The sequence below is a fragment of the Drosophila sechellia genome, unplaced genomic scaffold (assembly GCF_004382195.2).
Source record: "Drosophila sechellia strain sech25 unplaced genomic scaffold, ASM438219v1 U_306, whole genome shotgun sequence".
Lineage (NCBI taxonomy): Eukaryota > Metazoa > Arthropoda > Insecta > Diptera > Drosophilidae > Drosophila > Drosophila sechellia.
The window spans coordinates 22501-48886 of NW_022611252.1; the positions used below are offsets into that span (position 1 = coordinate 22501).

At 37.1% G+C, this 26386-nt stretch overlaps 5 non-coding genes and 1 pseudogene across 5 annotated transcripts in view; all 6 read right to left on the reverse strand.

Moving 5' to 3' along the window:
- LOC116803196 overlaps nt 1–32 on the reverse strand; it is a 1995-nt gene extending 1963 nt beyond the window's left edge. The window contains exon 1 of the ribosomal RNA XR_004363460.1: nt 1–32. This exon is cut by the window's left edge and continues 1963 nt beyond it. This is a non-coding gene — a ribosomal RNA (small subunit ribosomal RNA).
- Nucleotides 33–4373: 4341 nt separating this feature from the next.
- Nucleotides 4374–8335, reverse strand: LOC116803192. The gene has a single exon (XR_004363457.1). It is a non-coding gene; the product is annotated as a large subunit ribosomal RNA (ribosomal RNA).
- Nucleotides 8336–8729: 394 nt separating this feature from the next.
- Nucleotides 8730–8908, reverse strand: LOC116803194. Its single transcript, XR_004363459.1, has one exon. It is a non-coding gene; the product is annotated as a 5.8S ribosomal RNA (ribosomal RNA).
- Nucleotides 8909–9595: 687 nt separating this feature from the next.
- LOC116803197 lies at nt 9596–11591 on the reverse strand. Its single transcript, XR_004363461.1, has one exon. It is a non-coding gene; the product is annotated as a small subunit ribosomal RNA (ribosomal RNA).
- A 9550-nt stretch (nt 11592–21141) lies between these two features.
- LOC116803193 lies at nt 21142–25102 on the reverse strand. The gene has a single exon (XR_004363458.1). It is a non-coding gene; the product is annotated as a large subunit ribosomal RNA (ribosomal RNA).
- Nucleotides 25103–25498: 396 nt separating this feature from the next.
- Nucleotides 25499–25676, reverse strand: LOC116803195 (annotated as a pseudogene).
- Between the last annotated feature and the right edge of the window lie 710 nt (nt 25677–26386).

A 26386-nucleotide genomic window follows, 5' to 3' on the forward strand; every position in this document is an offset into this window, starting at 1 on the left:
AGCATATAACTACTGGCAGGATCAACCAGAATAATGTTTTTCCTTCATATTCCATTCATATTTTTTGAATCGAAATAAGCAATATAATAGATATATAGATTTTTCACTTTATATAATTCCATGATTTTTATTATATTGAATAAAATTCAATATTTCGCCTTTGGGTAAAATTTTAAATATATAAATATAAGTAAAAAATCTATTCGATTACGGCCATTTTTATATAGCATTCGTAATCCATATTTTCATTTTTAATTTATACTTGTTTTACCAATATAACAAGAATTTCATATAATTATTGTAATATATATGTTTCTATAATTTTATCTTTTTATATATACATATTTCATTATAAAATATCATTTTATTTCCAACATACATAATTATTGTATCCACACATGTACAATTTTTGTTTAACCAATATAAATATTAAGTTAAATCATTTGCATTTTGAAGATAAATTTAAAATTTATCTCTTTTCATATATCTCTCTGGTAATATATAACATAAAACCAAGCGCATATGATAATATTTCCACATTTAATATATAATTTTATATTTCTTTCATAAGAATCCATATTTGTATTATACCGTAACGATATAATAATCCAACTATACGGCAGGTAATAAATTAATATTTGCCTGCCTCCAAAAATTAACGATAATATATGGAAACGATTTGTTATTCTATATATAATAGAAACTTGACTTTTGTTTCAACGATATTATCTAAAAAGCGTATATTCCTATTATCCGCGGAGCCAAGTCCCGTGTTCTATAGAACTGAGAAACAAATTTGTACGGATAATAATATACTTTATTTTATGTAACCAATATAAACATAATCCGAAATAAATATTTCGAATAATGCGGGAGGTCGGCAACCACTGCCTACCTATAGTAGTTTTTGAACCCGCTGTCCTCAAAGCGGGTATTTTCAATTCCGTTTGCCACCCAACATACGGTCTATTCTCTTATATATTAAGAGATTATAGGAACATTTCATTTTTTTTCCATTATTCATATATAATATGATTATTTTTTTTTTATACATATAATAAATATTAATTTTTATATGTTTATTATTTAATTTACTCATATAATTGCCAAATTCATATGAATACATAAGTTTTGAACAATATGAGAGGTCGGCAACCACTGCCTACCTATAGTAGTTTTTGAACCCTCTGTCGTAATTCCGGTCGTTTACACTACTATACCCTCTCACTATAATGGCTTTTCTCTATAATACTAAGAGAATATGGGAATATCTCAGCATTTTTTCCCATATACATATAATAATTAACCATTTTCATATGTATATTATTTAATTTAATCATATAATTGCCAAAATCATATGAATACATAAGTTTTGAACAATATGAGAGGTCGGCAACCACTGCCTACCTATAGTAGTTTTTGAACCCTCTGTCGTAATTCCGGTGGTTTACACTACTATACCCTCTCACTTAAATGGCTTTTCTCTATAATACTAAGAGAATATGGGAATATCTCTGCATTTTTTCCCATATACATATAATAATTAATCATTTTCGTATGTATATTATTTAATTTACTCATACAATTGCCAAAATCATATGAATACATAAGTTTTGAACAATATGAGAGGTCGGCAACCACTGCCTACCTATAGTAGTTTTTGAACCCTCTGTCGTAATTCCGGTCGTTTACACTACTATACCCTCTCACTTAAATGGCTTTTCTCTATAATACTAAGAGAATATGGGAATATCTCTGCATTTTTTCCCATATACATATAATAATTAACCATTTTCATATGTATATTATTTAATTTAATCATATAATTGCCAAAATCATATGAATACATAAGTTTTGAACAATATGAGAGGTCGGCAACCACTGCCTACCTATAGTAGTTTTTGAACCCTCTGTCGTAATTCCGGTCGTTTACACTACTATACCCTCTCACTATAATGGATTTTCTCTATAATACTAAGAGAATGTGGGAATATTTCAGCATTTTTTCCCTTATACATATAATAATTAATCATTTTCATATGTATATTATTTAATTTACTCATATAATTGCCAAATTCATATGAATACATAAGTTTTGAACAATATGAGAGGTCGGCAACCACTGCCTACCTATAGTAGTTTTTGAACCCTCTGTCGTAATTCCGGTCGTTTACACTACTATACCCTCTCACTATAATGGATTTTCTCTATAATACTAAGAGAATGTGGGAATATTTCAGCATTTTTTCCCTTATACATATAATAATTAATCATTTTCATATGTATATTATTTAATTTACTCATACAATTGCCAAAATCATATGAATACATAAGTTTTGAACAATATGAGAGGTCGGCAACCACTGCCTACCTATAGTAGTTTTTGAACCCTCTGTCGTAATTCCGGTCGTTTACACTACTATACCCTCTCACTTAAATGGCTTTTCTCTATAATACTAAGAGAATATGGGAATATCTTAGCATTTTTTCCCATATACATATAATAATTAACCATTTTCATATGTATATTTTTTAATTTACTCATATAATTGCCAAAATCATATAAATACATAAGTTTGAACAATATCAGAGGTCGGCAACGGTCTTTCCTCTATAATACTAAGATAATATGGGAATATTTCATCATTTTTTCCCTTATACATATAATAATTAATCATTTTCATATGTATATTATTTAATTTACTCGTATAATTGTCAAAATCCTATGAACACATAAGAGAATACAATATGAGAGGTCGGCGCAACCATAATATAGTAGTTGATGACGAGGTGTTTGGCAACTTGACACAATCCATTAAAGTCTTTATATTAATTATATGAAAGGGACAATATCATATGCGTCACTAAATTGATGACGAGGTGTTTGGCAACTTGATACAATTCTTTAAAGTCTTTATATCAAAAATTATATGATAGGGACAATATCATATGCGTCACTAAATTGATGACGAGGTGTTTGGCAACTTGACACAATTCATTAGAGTCTGTATATTAATTATATGATAGGGACAATATCATATGCGTCACTAAATTGATGACGAGGTGTTTGGCAACTTGATACAATTCTTTAAAGTCTTTATATCAAAAATTATATAATAAGGACAATATCATATGCGTCACTAAATTGATGACGAGGTGTTTGGCAACTTGACACAATCCATTAAAGTCTTTATATTAATTATATGCTAGGGACAATATCATATGCGTCACTAAATTGATGACGAGGTGTTTGGCAACTTGATACAATTCTTTAAAGTCTATATATCAAAAATTATATGATAGGGACAATATCATATGCGTCACTAAATTGATGACGAGGTGTTTGGCAACTTGACACAATTCATTAAAGTCTGTATATTAATTATATGATAGGGACAATATCATATGCGTCACTAAATTGATGACGAGGTGTTTGGCAACTTGATACAATTCTTTAAAGTCTTTATATCAAAAATTATATGATAAGGACAATATCATATGCGTCACTAAATTGATGACGAGGTGTTTGGCAACTTGACACAATCCATTAAAGTCTTTATATTAATTATATGATAGGGACAATATCATATGCGTCACTAAATTGATGACGAGGTGTTTGGCAACTTGATACAATTCTTTAAAGTCTTTATATCAAAAATTATATGATAAGGACAATATCATATGCGTCACTAAATTGATGACGAGGTGTTTGGCAACTTGACACAATTCATTAAAGTCTTTATATTAATTATATGATAGGGACAATATCATATGCGTCACTAAATTGATGACGAGGTGTTTGGCAACTTGACACAATCCATTAAAGTCTTTATATTAATTATATGATAGGGACAATATCATATGCGTCACTAAATTGATGACGAGGTGTTTGGCAACTTGATTCAATTCTTTAAAGTCTTTATATCAAAAATTATATGATAAGGACAATATCATATGCGTCACTAAATTGATGACGAGGTGTTTGGCAACTTGACACAATTCATTAAAGTCTGTATATTAATTATATGATAGGGACAATATCATATGCGTCACTAAATTGATGACGAGGTGTTTGGCAACTTGATACAATTCTTTAAAGTCTTTATATCAAAAATTATATGATAGGGACAATATCATATGCGTCACTAAATTGATGACGAGGTGTTTGGCAACTTGACACAATTCATTAAAGTCTTTATATTAATTATATGATAGGGACAATATCATATGCGTCACTAAATTGATGACGAGGTGTTTGGCAACTTGACACAATCCATTAAAGTCTTTATATTAATTATATGATAGGGACAATATCATATGCGTCACTAAATTGATGACGAGGTGTTTGGCTACAGGAAAAAATCATTTATTTATCGAATCATCAAGCAAAGGATAAGCTTCAGTGGATCGCAGTATGGCAGCTGCTCAACCACTTACAACACCTTGCCTGTTACAAAAGTCGTTTACAATTGATTCTAGGCTTTGTCATTGTATTAAATAATGCTTTTATATGTAACTAGCGCGGCATCAGGTGATCGAAGATCCTCCTAATTTACTATGTTACAAATTACATTGGCATCACATCCATTGTCGTTTATAAAATAAATTATAAACTTTAAATGGTTTAGAAGCCATACAATGCAAATTGCCCCTTATTTATCATTGCAGTCCAGCACGGATACGACCTTAGAGGCGTTCAGGCATAATCCAACGGACGTAGCGTCATACCACTGTTCGCTCGAACAAGTATTGTGCCATTGGTCCGTACCTGCGGTTCCTCTCGTACTACGCAGGAATGCTGTCGCAACAACGTTTTGTCATTAGTAGGGTAAAACTAACCTGTCTCACGACGGTCTAAACCCAGCTCACGTTCCCTTGCATGGGTGAACAATCCAACGCTTGGTGAATTTTGCTTCACAATGATAGGAAGAGCCGACATCGAAGGATCAAAAAGCGACGTCGCTATGAACGCTTGGCCGCCACAAGCCAGTTATCCCTATGGTAACTTTTCTGACACCTCTTGTTAAAAACTCTTTAAACCAAAAGGATCGATAGGCCGAGCTTTTGCTGTCCCTGTGTGTACTGAACACCGAGATCAAGTCAGCATTTGCCCTTTTGCTCTATGTGTGGTTTCTGTCCGCACTGAGCTGGCCTTGGGACACCTCCGTTATTATTTGAGAGATGTACCGCCCCAGTCAAACTCCCTACCTGGCAATGTCCTTGAATTGGATCATACCTGAGTAATTGGAGTTATACCAAATTTTCAAATCAAAAATACATAAATGCATCGTTTTATTAAAGAATTTGTTTGCGATTATATAACAAACTCGTGATACTTTGATCAAGAAGCTTGCATCAAAACCCAATACCATAAGATATAATAAATATATCCGTATAATGGCTAGGAAATGATACACGTTCCATTTAATCAAGTAAGTAAGGAAACAATAAGAGTAGTGGTATTTCATTGACGATACCAAACCGAGGTCTAATATCTCCCACTTATTCTACACCTCTTATGTCTCCTTACACTGCCAGATTAGAGTCAAGCTCAAAAGGGTCTTCTTTCCCCGCTAATTATTCCAAGCCCGTTCCCTTGGCTGTGGTTTCGCTAGATAGTAGATAGGGACAGTAGGAATCTCGTTAATCCATTCATGCGCGTCACTAATTAGATGACGAGGCATTTGGCTACCTTAAGAGAGTCATAGTTACTCCCGCCGTTGACCCGCGCTTACTTGAATTTCTTCACTTTGACATTCAGAGCACTGGGCAGAAATCACATTGTGTCAACACCCGCTAGGGCCATCACAATGCTTTGTTTTAATTAGACAGTCGGATTCCCCAAGTCCGTGCCAGTTCTGAATTGATTGTTAATTGATAATCGTTATAATTGATAAGAACTAATTGGTTTAACCCAAATAGTATTCTTAAAAATTTTAGCAAGAAAGTTCCACAATTGGCTACGTAACTAAACTATCCGGGGAACAAGTAACTAACATAAATGCTAGAAACTCTATTTACCCAGAACGAGCACATAAACCATGTTATTGTTTCCCAATCAAGCCCGACTATCTCAATCTTCAGAGCCAATCCTTATCCCGAAGTTACGGATCTAATTTGCCGACTTCCCTTACCTACATTATTCTATCGACTAGAGACTCTTCACCTTGGAGACCAGCTGCGGATATTGGTACGGCCTGTTGAGAAGTTTGCGTGTCCCCACCATAAATTTTCAAGGTCCGAGGAGAAAATATCGACACAACAGTATATGTCATGCTCTTCTAGCCCATCTACCATATCTCTCTGCGAAAGACTTCCATGGTAGTACGGCTATAAAACAGAAAAGAAAACTCTTCCGATATCTCTCGACGGCTTCTTTATGGTCGTTCCTGTTGCCAGGATGAGCACGAGGCCCATATTTAATAACAAACGGATACTCAACAGGTTACGGAATTGGAACCGTATTCCCTTTCGTTCAAAATTATTCAAGTGTATTATATTCGCTTTGTTTATATAGTTAGGCATTTTTGTTTTACTTGAAAATTTTCGGCTTTCGCCTTGAACTTAGGACCGACTAACTCGTGATCAACCACTGTTCACACGAAACCCTTCTCCACTTCAGTCCTCCAAGGTCTCATTCGATTATTTGCTACTACCACCAAGATCTGTACCAATGGCAGCTCCATGCAGGCTTACGCCAAACACTTCTACGCATACCATTGTACCTTCCTACTCACTAAAGTTTCAAAATTTATATCACAAGTAATATAAATCATCTACTTTAGCGGTAATGTATAGGTATACAACTTAAGCGCCATCCATTTTAAGGGCTAGTTGCTTCGGCAGGTGAGTTGTTACACACTCCTTAGCGGATTTCGACTTCCATGATCACCGTCCTGCTGTTTTAAGCAACCAACGCCTTTCATGGTATCTGCATGAGTTGTTAATTTGGGCACCGTAACATTACGTTTGGTTCATCCCACAGCGCCAGTTCTGCTTACCAAAAGTGGCCCACTGGGCACATTATATCATAACCTTGAACTTCATATCAAGAAAGTTAAGGTTCTTACCCATTTAAAGTTTGAGAATAGGTTAAGATCGTTTCGACCCTAAGGCCTCTAATCATTCGCTTTACCAGATAAGATTATTTTATATAATATTAAAATGCACCAGCTATCCTGAGGGAAACTTCGGAAGGAACCAGCTACTAGATGGTTCGATTGGTCTTTCGCCCCTATACTCAATTCTGACAATCGATTTGCACGTCAGAACTGTTTCGGTCTTCCATCAGGGTTTCCCCTGACTTCAACCTGATCAAGTATAGTTCACCATCTTTCGGGTCACAGCATATATGCTCAAGGTACGTTCCAGTTAGAGGCATAAATAATATAAATATACATTATACATAACTATATAGAACGCCCCGGGATTGTGTTAATTAGCTATAAATAGCTAAAAAACTAATCCCATTATTAGTCAAGTTAATTACGCTATTAGGTTTACATCCCAATAACTTGCACATATGTTAGACTCCTTGGTCCGTGTTTCAAGACGGGTCCCGAAGGTATCCTGAATCTTTCGCATTGTTAATCATACAAGAGCATATAATAAACACAAAAATCAATGATAATTATGCCATTATATAATTCCGAAAAATTAACGCTCTGTAATAATATAAATCTATCAGCACTTTATCAAATTAATAACATTTATTCTGTGTTAAAATGCAAGCAATTTAATTGGAATAAACTATAAGTTATATTTTATGATAAATTTGGGATATGCTAATAGATTACAATGTCCTTATATGGAAAAAATGCACATTATTCTTAATAATATTATTTAAATATTACAATTTTAATGATGAATTTTCCATAACGGATATTCAGGTTCATCGGGCTTAACCTCTAAGCAGTTTCACGTACTGTTTAACTCTCTATTCAGAGTTCTTTTCAACTTTCCCTCACGGTACTTGTTTACTATCGGTCTCATGGTTATATTTAGTTTTAGATGGAGTTTACCACCCACTTAGTGCTGCACTATCAAGCAACACGACTCTTTGGAAACATCATCTAGCAATCATTAACGTTATACGGGCCTGGCACCCTCTATGGGTAAATGGCCTCATTTAAGAAGGACTTAAATCATTAATTTCTCATACTAGAATATTGACGCTCCATACACTGCATCTCACATTTGCCATATAGACAAAGTGACTTAGTGCTGAACTGTTTTCTTTTCGCTCGCCGCTACTAAGAAAATCCTTGTTAGTTTCTTTTCCTCCCCTAATTAATATGCTTAAATTCAGGGGGTAGTCCCATATGAGTTGAGGTTGTATATATAACTATATTTTGCCATAAATTCTTTATATATAAATGATAAAACAATCAATTAAATTCGTTATAAATAGTTCCAATAGTTCTTGTAAGCAAAGTCATTTTTATCCATTTAACGAACCAACGAAGAATAATAACAAAACCAAGATTTTTCTTTTTCCGAATCATTAATAAGAGACAATTCTAGATGAAAAATATTTCAATTTTTTATGCTAGACATTTCTCAGTATTATTTGATTGAAAAAGAAAATATTTCTCTTCGTTTTTCACATTCAAATGTGAGATAATGTTTTTCATTTCTTTTTTAATATTATGAATAAAATCATTATTTAATCCAATAATATACCATATGCTTATAAAAAATTTATAAACAACTTAATTAGCATAGTCTTACAACCCTCAACCATATGTAGTCCAAGCAGCACTATAAAATTAATTAAAGTACATAACAGCATGGACTGCGATATGCGTTCAAAATGTCGATGTTCATGTGTCCTGCAGTTCACACGATGACGCACAGTTTGCTGCGTTCTTCATCGACCCATGAGCCGAGTGATCCACCGCTTAGAGTTTTATAATTCAATTTTATATAATGTCAATATTGTTTTTATTGAAAGAAATTAAAAATACACCATTTTACTGGCATATATCAATTCCTTCAATAAATTTATTTTTATACCTAAAATAAATGTTGCGAAATGTCTTAGTTTCATATAAGCATTATGTATCATAATAATCTGGTTATGGTTTGCTATTTTGGGTGACACATACTGCAAAATTTATATAAAACATTAACCTGATGGATGACAGGTACAAACATTGTATATTTTAGGTTGTTGCATTAGCCAACGTATGCTCATAACATAGATGAACAATACATATTCGCAACGCGTGTATATTATGGTCCATATACACACACACTTATTTTGATTACCACACATTCAAAATTATTTTTATTTTAATTCGACTTCTACTTTCGAATTTAGTTTAGTTTCTTCGATTTCCATTTTCGAGAATTTGTTTTTATAGGAAACGCCGTTGTTGTAGTAAGTACTGCCACAAATACGCACAGCAACATTAATAATGTTAAAGTCTTTTTATGAGGTTGCCAAGCCCCACATATAAAATAAAAGCCATCTTCATTTTATTTTGACTTTAACTTTTGATTCCGTGGAATCATTTTGTAATATTTTTATTTTGGTAAATTGTATTTATTTGTATTATAACAAATATTTATTAACGATAAGGATATTATACAATAATGATCCTTCCGCAGGTTCACCTACGGAAACCTTGTTACGACTTTTACTTCCTCTAAATAATCAAGTTCGGTCAACTTTTGCGAAACAACCGTAACACGCAAGGCGTCACAGTGATCACGTCCGGAGACCTCACTAAATAATTCAATCGGTAGTAGCGACGGGCGGTGTGTACAAAGGGCAGGGACGTAATCAATGCGAGTTAATGACTCACACTTACTGGGAATTCCAAGTTCATGTGAACAGTTTCAGTTCACAATCCCAAGCATGAAAGTGGTTCAGCGGTTTACCCGGACCTCTCGGTCTAGGAAATACACGTTGATACTTTCATTGTAGCGCGCGTGCAGCCCAGGACATCTAAGGGCATCACAGACCTGTTATTGCTCAATCTCATTATTGCTAGACGCAATTTGTCCATTTAAGAAGCTAGTGTCCTTATAATGGGACAAACCAACAGGTACGGCTCCACTTACATAAACACATTCAAACACAATAAACATTTTACTGCCACCATGAATGAAGGCTAACATAAGCTTCAGCACCATAATCCTGAAGATATCTATTTAATATATTTGAGTCTCGTTCGTTATCGGAATTAACCAGACAAATCACTCCACGAACTAAGAACGGCCATGCACCACCACCCATAGATTCGAGAAAGAGCTATCAATCTGTCTTACACACTTATGTTCGGACCTGGTAAGTTTTCCCGTGTTGAGTCAAATTAAGCCGCAGGCTCCACTCCTGGTGGTGCCCTTCCGTCAATTCCTTTAAGTTTCAGCTTTGCAACCATACTTCCCCCGGAGCCCAAAAGCTTTGGTTTCCCGGGAAGCGACTGAGAGAGCCATAAAAGTAGCTACACCCAATTGCTAGCTGGCATCGTTTATGGTTAGAACTAGGGCGGTATCTGATCGCCTTCGAACCTCTAACTTTCGTTCTTGATTAATGAAAACATCTTTGGCAAATGCTTTCGCTTAAGTTAGTCTTACGACGGTCCAAGAATTTCACCTCTCGCGTCGTAATACTAATGCCCCCAAACTGCTTCTATTAATCATTACCTCTTGATCTGAAAACCAATGAAAGCAGAACAGAGGTCTTATTTCATTATCCCATGCACAGAATATTCAGGCATTTGAAGCCTGCTTTAAGCACTCTAATTTGTTCAAAGTAATAGTACCGGCCCACAATAACACTCGTTTAAGAGCACTAGTGCAGGTTTTTAAATAGGAGGAACATATGAAAAAATACAAGTATTTAATCACATATAAGAACTCCACCGGTAATACGCTTACATACATAAAGGTATAGTACTAACCACAATTGTAAGTTGTACTACCCGTATGAAGCACAAGTTCAACTACGAACGTTTTAACCGCAACAACTTTAATATACGCTATTGGAGCTGGAATTACCGCGGCTGCTGGCACCAGACTTGCCCTCCAATTGGTCCTTGTTAAAGGATTTAAAGTGTACTCATTCCAATTACAGGGCCTCGGATATGAGTCCTGTATTGTTATTTTTCGTCACTACCTCCCCGAGCTGGGAGTGGGTAATTTACGCGCCTGCTGCCTTCCTTAGATGTGGTAGCCGTTTCTCAGGCTCCCTCTCCGGAATCGAACCCTGATTCCCCGTTACCCGTTGCAACCATGGTAGTCCTAGATACTACCATCAAAAGTTGATAGGGCAGACATTTGAAAGATCTGTCGTCGGTACAAGACCATACGATCTGCATGTTATCTAGAGTTCAACCAATATAACGATCTTGCGATCGCTTGGTTTTAGCCTAATAAAAGCACATGTCCCATAAGGTTCATGTTTTAATTGCATGTATTAGCTCTAGAATTACCACAGTTATCCAAGTAACTGTTAACGATCTAAGGAACCATAACTGATATAATGAGCCTTTTGCGGTTTCACTTTTAATTCGTGTGTACTTAGACATGCATGGCTTAATCTTTGAGACAAGCATATAACTACTGGCAGGATCAACCAGAATAATGTTTTTCCTTCATATTCCATTCATATTTTTTGAATCGAAATAAGCAATATAATAGATATATAGATTTTTCACTTTATATAATTCCATGATTTTTATTATATTGAATAAAATTCAATATTTCGCCTTTGGGTAAAATTTTAAATATATAAATATAAGTAAAAAATCTATTCGATTACGGCCATTTTTATATAGCATTCGTAATCCATATTTTCATTTTTAATTTATACTTGTTTTACCAATATAACAAGAATTTCATATAATTATTGTAATATATATGTTTCTATAATTTTATCTTTTTATATATACATATTTCATTATAAAATATCATTTTATTTCCAACATACATAATTATTGTATCCACACATGTACAATTTTTGTTTAACCAATATAAATATTAAGTTAAATCATTTGCATTTTGAAGATAAATTTAAAATTTATCTCTTTTCATATATCTCTCTGGTAATATATAACATAAAACCAAGCGCATATGATAATATTTCCACATTTAATATATAATTTTATATTTCTTTCATAAGAATCCATATTTGTATTATACCGTAACGATATAATAATCCAACTATACGGCAGGTAATAAATTAATATTTGCCTGCCTCCAAAAATTAACGATAATATATGGAAACGATTTGTTATTCTATATATAATAGAAACTTGACTTTTGTTTCAACGATATTATCTAAAAAGCGTATATTCCTATTATCCGCGGAGCCAAGTCCCGTGTTCTATAGAACTGAGAAACAAATTTGTACGGATAATAATATACTTTATTTTATGTAACCAATATAAACATAATCCGAAATAAATATTTCGAATAATGCGGGAGGTCGGCAACCACTGCCTACCTATAGTAGTTTTTGAACCCGCTGTCCTCAAAGCGGGTATTTTCAATTCCGTTTGCCACCCAACATACGGTCTATTCTCTTATATATTAAGAGATTATAGGAACATTTCATTTTTTTTCCATTATTCATATATAATATGATTATTTTTTTTTTTATACATATAATAAATATTAATTTTTATATGTTTATTATTTAATTTACTCATATAATTGCCAAATTCATATGAATACATAAGTTTTGAACAATATGAGAGGTCGGCAACCACTGCCTACCTATAGTAGTTTTTGAACCCTCTGTCGTAATTCCGGTCGTTTACACTACTATACCCTCTCACTATAATGGCTTTTCTCTATAATACTAAGAGAATATGGGAATATCTCAGCATTTTTTCCCATATACATATAATAATTAACCATTTTCATATGTATATTATTTAATTTAATCATATAATTGCCAAAATCATATGAATACATAAGTTTTGAACAATATGAGAGGTCGGCAACCACTGCCTACCTATAGTAGTTTTTGAACCCTCTGTCGTAATTCCGGTCGTTTACACTACTATACCCTCTCACTATAATGGATTTTCTCTATAATACTAAGAGAATGTGGGAATATTTCAGCATTTTTTCCCTTATACATATAATAATTAATCATTTTCATATGTATATTATTTAATTTACTCATACAATTGCCAAAATCATATGAATACATAAGTTTTGAACAATATGAGAGGTCGGCAACCACTGCCTACCTATAGTAGTTTTTGAACCCTCTGTCGTAATTCCGGTCGTTTACACTACTATACCCTCTCACTTAAATGGCTTTTCTCTATAATACTAAGAGAATATGGGAATATCTCAGCATTTTTTCCCATATACATATAATAATTAACCATTTTCATATGTATATTATTTAATTTAATCATATAATTGCCAAAATCATATGAATACATAAGTTTTGAACAATATGAGAGGTCGGCAACCACTGCCTACCTATAGTAGTTTTTGAACCCTCTGTCGTAATTCCGGTCGTTTACACTACTATACCCTCTCACTATAATGGATTTTCTCTATAATACTAAGAGAATGTGGGAATATTTCAGCATTTTTTCCCTTATACATATAATAATTAATCATTTTCATATGTATATTATTTAATTTACTCATACAATTGCCAAAATCATATGAATACATAAGTTTTGAACAATATGAGAGGTCGGCAACCACTGCCTACCTATAGTAGTTTTTGAACCCTCTGTCGTAATTCCGGTGGTTTACACTACTATACCCTCTCACTTAAATGGCTTTTCTCTATAATACTAAGAGAATATGGGAATATCTCTGCATTTTTTCCCATATACATATAATAATTAATCATTTTCGTATGTATATTATTTAATTTACTCATACAATTGCCAAAATCATATGAATACATAAGTTTTGAACAATATGAGAGGTCGGCAACCACTGCCTACCTATAGTAGTTTTTGAACCCTCTGTCGTAATTCCGGTCGTTTACACTACTATACCCTCTCACTTAAATGGCTTTTCTCTATAATACTAAGAGAATATGGGAATATCTCTGCATTTTTTCCCATATACATATAATAATTAACCATTTTCATATGTATATTATTTAATTTAATCATATAATTGCCAAAATCATATGAATACATAAGTTTTGAACAATATGAGAGGTCGGCAACCACTGCCTACCTATAGTAGTTTTTGAACCCTCTGTCGTAATTCCGGTCGTTTACACTACTATACCCTCTCACTATAATGGATTTTCTCTATAATACTAAGAGAATGTGGGAATATTTCAGCATTTTTTCCCTTATACATATAATAATTAATCATTTTCATATGTATATTATTTAATTTACTCATATAATTGCCAAATTCATATGAATACATAAGTTTTGAACAATATGAGAGGTCGGCAACCACTGCCTACCTATAGTAGTTTTTGAACCCTCTGTCGTAATTCCGGTCGTTTACACTACTATACCCTCTCACTATAATGGATTTTCTCTATAATACTAAGAGAATGTGGGAATATTTCAGCATTTTTTCCCTTATACATATAATAATTAATCATTTTCATATGTATATTATTTAATTTACTCATACAATTGCCAAAATCATATGAATACATAAGTTTTGAACAATATGAGAGGTCGGCAACCACTGCCTACCTATAGTAGTTTTTGAACCCTCTGTCGTAATTCCGGTCGTTTACACTACTATACCCTCTCACTTAAATGGCTTTTCTCTATAATACTAAGAGAATATGGGAATATCTTAGCATTTTTTCCCATATACATATAATAATTAACCATTTTCATATGTATATTTTTTAATTTACTCATATAATTGCCAAAATCATATAAATACATAAGTTTGAACAATATCAGAGGTCGGCAACGGTCTTTCCTCTATAATACTAAGATAATATGGGAATATTTCATCATTTTTTCCCTTATACATATAATAATTAATCATTTTCATATGTATATTATTTAATTTACTCGTATAATTGTCAAAATCCTATGAACACATAAGAGAATACAATATGAGAGGTCGGCGCAACCATAATATAGTAGTTGATGACGAGGTGTTTGGCAACTTGACACAATCCATTAAAGTCTTTATATTAATTATATGAAAGGGACAATATCATATGCGTCACTAAATTGATGACGAGGTGTTTGGCAACTTGATACAATTCTTTAAAGTCTTTATATCAAAAATTATATGATAGGGACAATATCATATGCGTCACTAAATTGATGACGAGGTGTTTGGCAACTTGACACAATTCATTAGAGTCTGTATATTAATTATATGATAGGGACAATATCATATGCGTCACTAAATTGATGACGAGGTGTTTGGCAACTTGATACAATTCTTTAAAGTCTTTATATCAAAAATTATATAATAAGGACAATATCATATGCGTCACTAAATTGATGACGAGGTGTTTGGCAACTTGACACAATCCATTAAAGTCTTTATATTAATTATATGATAGGGACAATATCATATGCGTCACTAAATTGATCAGTCGCGATCGAACACTCGACGAGTGCAGACGTGCCTGCGGATCGACAGCAAATTGTTAGCAAATTGTTAGCAAATTGTTCACAGTTGTAAGTCCCGTTACTTGTGCCCAGCCACTTCGCGTCGCGTGATCTTGTCGCGCGTTTTGATTGGCCCAGCCAACGTACCTAACGGTAGTTCGCACTAACACCATCGCACACCCGAGTGTGCGTGTTATCAGCGCAAAAAACCCAGTGCTCGAAGCAGCGGTATAATTGCAAAGCAGCAGCCACGTGCTGCCTGGCTCACCGGCTTACGGTGCCCAGCTTCCCCCCCCCCCCCCTCCTCACTCCTTATCAACTTTGGAGAAGATGGACTGGCAGGCCCCCCCGCGCACCCACAAGCTTGGAACAACACCACGCAAAAAGGCTCTGAGAACACGCAAGAGCAGCTCCAGCAGCGAGGGAAGCACCTCGCATACAGAGCCGGGCGAGATAAAGCGAAAACCGGCAAAGAAAGCACAGGGAGAGGAGCTGGAAGATAAGCCAAGCACTAGCGCAGCTCTGCGCAAGAAGCTCGCCAACAACGCCTTCGCTTTACTCTCGACCGAAGAAGACGAGTACGACCAAGAGAGCTCTGATGACGAACCCGGACCTAAAGACGATTCCAAGCCCAAGACCCCCGAGAAACCAAAGCCCACCCCGAAGACCATCAAGCCACCTCCGATTTTTATCCCCGATGTGACCAACATCTCGGCACTCGTCAAGATGATCACGACTCTTGTAGGCCCGAAGAACAATTTTACCTACAAGACCGTGAATGGCAACAACGTACGTGTCATGATGCCGGACAAAGAGTCCTATACAGCTCTGCGTCTCCAACTTGTGGCCCAAAACAAGAGGCATCGGACTTTCCAGCCGAAAGATGAACGTGCATACAAGGTTGTCATCAAAGGACTCCACCACTCCACCGATCGTGAGGAAATCATTGAAGACCTTCGCAGACAAGGGCACGCTGTTAGAGATCTGCACAATCCCATTGGCAGAAGAACTAAAGAACCGCTGGGAATATTCTTCGCCAACCTGGAGCCTTCCAGCAACAACAAAGACGTCTACCAAGTCAAGCGGATCTGCAGGTCGGTAGTAACCATTGAACCGCCGCAGAAGTTCAACGACGTGCCTCAATGCTTCAGGTGCCAAGGATTCGGTCATACACAGCGTTACTGCTTCCTGGAATACCGATGTGTAAAGTGTGGAGGCCCTCACGAATCGAGGGCATGTGAGAAGAGGGAGGACGACAAAGCGTGCTGCTTCCACTGCCAGGCGGACCATCCTGCGTCTTTCAAGGGATGCCCTGCATACAAAAGGGCCAAAGCACTCGCTGCTCCGAAAACAAGGCCCGTCGCTAATGCTAACAAGGCGCCGCCCGTGGCATCACCAAACGTCACCTCTGGCAGGAGCTACCGAGACGCCCTCAACGGAGTGCACGCAGCACCGCAGAATCCCACAACCCCAGTCCAAACCCAAACAGAAACCCCACACTCCGGTCAGATAGAAGCGATGTTCGCTCGCATGGAAGGAATGATGGAAAGGATGATGGAGCGCATGTTCACCCAGATGACACAGCTGGTGGCCACCATTCTCAACAGCAAGTCATGCAACTAAAGCTCCACCTAGTCGTCTGGAATGCGAACGGCCTGCAGAACAGCAAGGCCATAGTCGAGCACCATCTGAAGACCCACCAGATCGATATCCTACTCGTAGCCGAAACCCACTTCTCCCCCAGATCCCACTTTAATATCAGCGGATATGACCTCATCCATGCAGACCATCCTTCTGGCAGAGCACGCGGTGGAGCAGCCATCCTCATCAGGAGCGGTATTCAATACCTAGAGCTGCCCGCGTTTCAGCAAGACTGGGCACAATGTCCTGTCATCAGGATTGTCAGCCCGCAAGGAGATTTAGACATTGGAGCGGTCTACTTTCCCCCCAGATACCGCATAACAGCATCTCACCTCAGTGAGTTCTTCGAGCATTTTGGGCCCCGCTTCATAGCAGCTGGAGATTATAACGCCAAACATTCTTGGTGGGGATCGCGCGCCAACAACCCCAAAGGGAAAACTCTGTTTGGGTACCTGCAACGCCACCGACTGGACTGCCACTCCACTGGCGAGCCCACTCACTGGCCAACGAATCCCCTCAAGACTCCAGACCTACTGGACTTTGCTGTGTCGAAAGGCATAGGGCATGCGAAGATCAGCTGCACAACAAATGCTGATCTCCTGTCAGACCACTGTGCAATAAACGTGCTAATCAACACGCCAGTCCTCAGGAAAACCCCGCTCAGAAGGCTCACTGGAAAATATACCGACGCCGCCAAGTTCGCGTCCTGGATGCTCTCCACCGTCAATCCGAACCCCATCCTCAACACACCCAGGAACATTGATGAAGCTATCGGGAATCTCACCAGGCAGATGCAAAACGCTGCGGAATTCGCAAGCCCACCGCCACCAAAGACTGCGAGAACACCTAGCAGGGACCTCCACCTCTGGTCCCCGGAAATTGCGGCACTCGTGACTGAGAAGAGGCGTCTCAGGAGAGTTTGGTTCTTGACGCGCAATCCAAGAGACAAAACAGCGCTCAATCACGCCACAAAGGAGTTGAAGGACAAGATCTCCAGCCTACGCCAGGACTCCTTCCTCAGATTCCTCGAGGAACTCTCTCCCGGGGACCCAGACCACAATCTGTGGAACGTCACCCGCCACATTAAACGACCAGCCAAAAAGGTTTCCGCAGTGCGCAAAGCAGATGGATCCTGGTGCCTTTCGGATGCTGAAAGAGCAGAAGCTTTCGCCGAACACCTTTACAACGCCTTCTCTCCGTTCGACTGCTGCACTGCCGAAGAACATGCTGAAACAGCCCGGTTTCTCAATAGCCCAAGCTCTCCCGGTCCCCCGTTGGAACCAGTCGACCCTGAGGAAGTTGCGCAGGAGATTGCTCTACTGAAGAACAACAAATCTCCAGGCCTGGATCGTATAGATGCGGCGGCCCTAAAAATGCTCCCATCCCGCTGCACACAAATGCTGGCCAGCATTTACAACAGCTGCTTCCGGCTAGGGTACTTCCCGGAAGAGTGGAAAAGAGCAGAGGTTATTGTCCTCCTCAAGCCTGGTAAGCCTGAAGCCAATCTCGCCTCCTATCGTCCGATTAGTTTGCTGGCAATCCTCTCCAAAATACTCGAAAGAGTATTTTTGCGCAGAGTATTGCCAGTACTGGATGAGGCTGGTTTGATCCCCGATCACCAGTTTGGCTTCAGGCGCTCCCACGGAACACCAGAGCAATGCCACCGGCTAGTCGAACGGATCCTCGAGGCATTCGAGCAAAAGAAATACTGCTGCGCTGTAATGCTCGACGTGAAGCAGGCATTCGACAGAGTTTGGCATCCTGGACTCCTCCATAAACTCAAATCCTACCTCCCAAGCCCCCATTTTACCCTCCTCAAATCCTACACTGAGGGAAGAGCATTCCAAGTCAGATGCGGAAGTGCAATAAGCCTACCCAGACTGATCAGAGCTGGAGTTCCGCAAGGCAGTGTGCTCGGACCAATACTGTACACCCTTTACACCGCAGACCTTCCCATAATCCCCTCCAGGAACCTAACTATAGCGACTTATGCAGATGACACGGCTTTCCTCGCCTCCTCATCCGACCCACGAGAAGCCTCCGAAACAATCCAAAGGCAAATGGACGCGCTACATCCCTGGCTCAGCAGGTGGAACATCGTAGTGAACGCGGAAAAATCTACCCAAACAACATTTGCACTAAGGAGAGGAGACTGCCCACCGGTCACGCTAAACGGAGTCATCATTCCCAACGCACCCGCACCCAAGTACCTAGGACTTACCCTGGACCGCAGGCTCACTTGGCGTCCCCACATCGTCAGCAAACGCATACAGGCCGATGCGCGTCTGAGGCAGATGCATTGGCTTATTGGGAGAGGGTCCAAGCTAAGGCAGAACCACAAAATCCTGGTGTACAAGGCAATTCTCAAGCCCATCTGGACCTACGGGATACAGCTATGGGGCACGGCAAGCCACACGAATCGCCTGCGTATACAGCGGTTCCAGAATAGGTGCTTGAGAATTGCCTGTAATGCGCATCCCTACCACGAGAATGTCGCCATACATAGGGAACTTGGAATCCCACAAGTCGCTGATGAAATCTCCAGGCTCAGCGAGAGATACCTGAAAAGGCTCGAAAACCACCCTAACCACCTCGCCACCAACCTGTTAGACAATAGCCAAACAAGCAGACGTCTCATGAGGAGACACCCTCTCGATCTTCCACAACAATAGACAACACATATAAAACCCGCCACAAATACATGTACAATAGTATCCCTTAAGCTAATGTTCCCCCGCAAAACCATTTAATTATTGTCCACTAGGACAGATTTTAAATAAATAAACGCACGCTAAAGAAAAAAAAAAAAAAAAAACTAAATTGATGACGAGGTGTTTGGCAACTTGATACAATTCTTTAAAGTCTATATATCAAAAATTATATGATAGGGACAATATCATATGCGTCACTAAATTGATGACGAGGTGTTTGGCAACTTGACACAATTCATTAAAGTCTGTATATTAATTATATGATAGGGACAATATCATATGCGTCACTAAATTGATGACGAGGTGTTTGGCAACTTGATACAATTCTTTAAAGTCTTTATATCAAAAATTATATGATAAGGACAATATCATATGCGTCACTAAATTGATGACGAGGTGTTTGGCAACTTGACACAATCCATTAAAGTCTTTATATTAATTATATGATAGGGACAATATCATATGCGTCACTAAATTGATGACGAGGTGTTTGGCAACTTGATACAATTCTTTAAAGTCTTTATATCAAAAATTATATGATAAGGACAATATCATATGCGTCACTAAATTGATGACGAGGTGTTTGGCAACTTGACACAATTCATTAAAGTCTTTATATTAATTATATGATAGGGACAATATCATATGCGTCACTAAATTGATGACGAGGTGTTTGGCAACTTGACACAATCCATTAAAGTCTTTATATTAATTATATGATAGGGACAATATCATATGCGTCACTAAATTGATGACGAGGTGTTTGGCAACTTGATTCAATTCTTTAAAGTCTTTATATCAAAAATTATATGATAAGGACAATATCATATGCGTCACTAAATTGATGACGAGGTGTTTGGCAACTTGACACAATTCATTAAAGTCTGTATATTAATTATATGATAGGGACAATATCATATGCGTCACTAAATTGATGACGAGGTGTTTGGCAACTTGATACAATTCTTTAAAGTCTTTATATCAAAAATTATATGATAGGGACAATATCATATGCGTCACTAAATTGATGACGAGGTGTTTGGCAACTTGACACAATTCATTAAAGTCTTTATATTAATTATATGATAGGGACAATATCATATGCGTCACTAAATTGATGACGAGGTGTTTGGCAACTTGACACAATCCATTAAAGTCTTTATATTAATTATATGATAGGGACAATATCATATGCGTCACTAAATTGATGACGAGGTGTTTGGCTACAGGAAAAAATCATTTATTTATCGAATCATCAAGCAAAGGATAAGCTTCAGTGGATCGCAGTATGGCAGCTGCTCAACCACTTACAACACCTTGCCTGTTACAAAAGTCGTTTACAATTGATTCTAGGCTTTGTCATTGTATTAAATAATGCTTTTATATGTAACTAGCGCGGCATCAGGTGATCGAAGATCCTCCTAATTTACTATGTTACAAATTACATTGGCATCACATCCATTGTCGTTTATAAAATAAATTATAAACTTTAAATGGTTTAGAAGCCATACAATGCAAATTGCCCCTTATTTATCATTGCAGTCCAGCACGGATACGACCTTAGAGGCGTTCAGGCATAATCCAACGGACGTAGCGTCATACCACTGTTCGCTCGAACAAGTATTGTGCCATTGGTCCGTACCTGCGGTTCCTCTCGTACTACGCAGGAATGCTGTCGCAACAACGTTTTGTCATTAGTAGGGTAAAACTAACCTGTCTCACGACGGTCTAAACCCAGCTCACGTTCCCTTGCATGGGTGAACAATCCAACGCTTGGTGAATTTTGCTTCACAATGATAGGAAGAGCCGACATCGAAGGATCAAAAAGCGACGTCGCTATGAACGCTTGGCCGCCACAAGCCAGTTATCCCTATGGTAACTTTTCTGACACCTCTTGTTAAAAACTCTTTAAACCAAAAGGATCGATAGGCCGAGCTTTTGCTGTCCCTGTGTGTACTGAACACCGAGATCAAGTCAGCATTTGCCCTTTTGCTCTATGTGTGGTTTCTGTCCGCACTGAGCTGGCCTTGGGACACCTCCGTTATTATTTGAGAGATGTACCGCCCCAGTCAAACTCCCTACCTGGCAATGTCCTTGAATTGGATCATACCTGAGTAATTGGAGTTATACCAAATTTTCAAATCAAAAATACATAAATGCATCGTTTTATTAAAGAATTTGTTTGCGATTATATAACAAACTCGTGATACTTTGATCAAGAAGCTTGCATCAAAACCCAATACCATAAGATATAATAAATATATCCGTATAATGGCTAGGAAATGATACACGTTCCATTTAATCAAGTAAGTAAGGAAACAATAAGAGTAGTGGTATTTCATTGACGATACCAAACCGAGGTCTAATATCTCCCACTTATTCTACACCTCTTATGTCTCCTTACACTGCCAGATTAGAGTCAAGCTCAAAAGGGTCTTCTTTCCCCGCTAATTATTCCAAGCCCGTTCCCTTGGCTGTGGTTTCGCTAGATAGTAGATAGGGACAGTAGGAATCTCGTTAATCCATTCATGCGCGTCACTAATTAGATGACGAGGCATTTGGCTACCTTAAGAGAGTCATAGTTACTCCCGCCGTTGACCCGCGCTTACTTGAATTTCTTCACTTTGACATTCAGAGCACTGGGCAGAAATCACATTGTGTCAACACCCGCTAGGGCCATCACAATGCTTTGTTTTAATTAGACAGTCGGATTCCCCAAGTCCGTGCCAGTTCTGAATTGATTGTTAATTGATAATCGTTATAATTGATAAGAACTAATTGGTTTAACCCAAATAGTATTCTTAAAAATTTTAGCAAGAAAGTTCCACAATTGGCTACGTAACTAAACTATCCGGGGAACAAGTAACTAACATAAATGCTAGAAACTCTATTTACCCAGAACGAGCACATAAACCATGTTATTGTTTCCCAATCAAGCCCGACTATCTCAATCTTCAGAGCCAATCCTTATCCCGAAGTTACGGATCTAATTTGCCGACTTCCCTTACCTACATTATTCTATCGACTAGAGACTCTTCACCTTGGAGACCAGCTGCGGATATTGGTACGGCCTGTTGAGAAGTTTGCGTGTCCCCACCATAAATTTTCAAGGTCCGAGGAGAAAATATCGACACAACAGTATATGTCATGCTCTTCTAGCCCATCTACCATATCTCTCTGCGAAAGACTTCCATGGTAGTACGGCTATAAAACAGAAAAGAAAACTCTTCCGATATCTCTCGACGGCTTCTTTATGGTCGTTCCTGTTGCCAGGATGAGCACGAGGCCCATATTTAATAACAAACGGATACTCAACAGGTTACGGAATTGGAACCGTATTCCCTTTCGTTCAAAATTATTCAAGTGTATTATATTCGCTTTGTTTATATAGTTAGGCATTTTTGTTTTACTTGAAAATTTTCGGCTTTCGCCTTGAACTTAGGACCGACTAACTCGTGATCAACCACTGTTCACACGAAACCCTTCTCCACTTCAGTCCTCCAAGGTCTCATTCGATTATTTGCTACTACCACCAAGATCTGTACCAATGGCAGCTCCATGCAGGCTTACGCCAAACACTTCTACGCATACCATTGTACCTTCCTACTCACTAAAGTTTCAAAATTTATATCACAAGTAATATAAATCATCTACTTTAGCGGTAATGTATAGGTATACAACTTAAGCGCCATCCATTTTAAGGGCTAGTTGCTTCGGCAGGTGAGTTGTTACACACTCCTTAGCGGATTTCGACTTCCATGATCACCGTCCTGCTGTTTTAAGCAACCAACGCCTTTCATGGTATCTGCATGAGTTGTTAATTTGGGCACCGTAACATTACGTTTGGTTCATCCCACAGCGCCAGTTCTGCTTACCAAAAGTGGCCCACTGGGCACATTATATCATAACCTTGAACTTCATATCAAGAAAGTTAAGGTTCTTACCCATTTAAAGTTTGAGAATAGGTTAAGATCGTTTCGACCCTAAGGCCTCTAATCATTCGCTTTACCAGATAAGATTATTTTATATAATATTAAAATGCACCAGCTATCCTGAGGGAAACTTCGGAAGGAACCAGCTACTAGATGGTTCGATTGGTCTTTCGCCCCTATACTCAATTCTGACAATCGATTTGCACGTCAGAACTGTTTCGGTCTTCCATCAGGGTTTCCCCTGACTTCAACCTGATCAAGTATAGTTCACCATCTTTCGGGTCACAGCATATATGCTCAAGGTACGTTCCAGTTAGAGGCATAAATAATATAAATATACATTATACATAACTATATAGAACGCCCCGGGATTGTGTTAATTAGCTATAAATAGCTAAAAAACTAATCCCATTATTAGTCAAGTTAATTACGCTATTAGGTTTACATCCCAATAACTTGCACATATGTTAGACTCCTTGGTCCGTGTTTCAAGACGGGTCCCGAAGGTATCCTGAATCTTTCGCATTGTTAATCATACAAGAGCATATAATAAACACAAAAATCAATGATAATTATGCCATTATATAATTCCGAAAAATTAACGCTCTGTAATAATATAAATCTATCAGCACTTTATCAAATTAATAACATTTATTCTGTGTTAAAATGCAAGCAATTTAATTGGAATAAACTATAAGTTATATTTTATGATAAATTTGGGATATGCTAATAGATTACAATGTCCTTATATGGAAAAAATGCACATTATTCTTAATAATATTATTTAAATATTACAATTTTAATGATGAATTTTCCATAACGGATATTCAGGTTCATCGGGCTTAACCTCTAAGCAGTTTCACGTACTGTTTAACTCTCTATTCAGAGTTCTTTTCAACTTTCCCTCACGGTACTTGTTTACTATCGGTCTCATGGTTATATTTAGTTTAGATGGAGTTTACCACCCACTTAGTGCTGCACTATCAAGCAACACGACTCTTTGGAAACATCATCTAGCAATCATTAACGTTATACGGGCCTGGCACCCTCTATGGGTAAATGGCCTCATTTAAGAAGGACTTAAATCATTAATTTCTCATACTAGAATATTGACGCTCCATACACTGCATCTCACATTTGCCATATAGACAAAGTGACTTAGTGCTGAACTGTTTTCTTTTCGCTCGCCGCTACTAAGAAAATCCTTGTTAGTTTCTTTTCCTCCCCTAATTAATATGCTTAAATTCAGGGGGTAGTCCCATATGAGTTGAGGTTGTATATATAACTATATTTTGCCATAAATTCTTTATATATAAATGATAAAAACAATCCAATTAAATTCGTTATAAATAGTTCCAATAGTTCTTGTAAGCAAAGTCATTTTTATCCATTTAACGAACCAACGAAGAATAATAACAAAACCAAGATTTTTCTTTTCCCGAATCATTAATAAGAGACAATTCTAGATGAAAAATATTTCAATTTTTTATGCTAGACATTTCTCCAGTATTATTTGATTGAAAAAGAAAATATTTCTCTTCGTTTTCACATTCAAATGTGAGATAATGTTTTTCATTTCTTTTTTAATATTATGAATAAAATCATTATTTAATCCAATAATATACCATATGCTTATAAAAAATTTATAAACAACTTAATTAGCATAGTCTTACAACCCTCAACCATATGTAGTCCAGCAGCACTATAAAATTAATTAAAGTACATAACAGCATGGACTGCGATATGCGTTCAAAATGTCGATGTTCATGTGTCCTGCAGTTCACACGATGACGCACAGTTTGCTGCGTTCTTCATCGACCCATGAGCCGAGTGATCCACCGCTTAGAGTTTTATAATTCAATTTTATATAATGTCAATATTGTTTTTATTGAAAGAAATTAAAAATACACCATTTACTGGCATATATCAATTCCTTCAATAAATTTATTTTTATACCTAAAATAAATGTTGCGAAATGTCTTAGTTTCATATAAGCATTATGTTCATAATAATCTGGTTATGGTTTGCTATTTTGGGTGACACATACTGCAAAATTTATATAAAACATTAACCTGATGGATGACAGGTACAAACATTGTATATTTTAGGTTGTTGCATTAGCCAACGTATGCTCATAACATAGATGAACAATACATATTCGCAACGCGTGTATATTATGTCCATATACACACACACTTATTTGATTACCACACATTCAAAATTATTTTTATTTTAATTCGACTTCTACTTTCGAATTTAGTTTAGTTTCTTCGATTTCCATTTTCGAGAATTTGTTTTTATAGGAAACGCCGTTGTTGTAGTAAGTACTGCCACAAATACGCACAGCAACATTAATAATGTTAAAGTCTTTTTATGAGGTTGCCAAGCCCCACATATAAAATAAAAGCCATCTTCATTTTATTTTGACTTTAACTTTTGATTCCGTGGAATCATTTTGTAATATTTTTATTTTGGTAAATTGTATTTATTTGTATTATAACAAATATTTATTAACGATAAGGATATTATACAATAATGATCTTCCGCAGTTCACCTACGG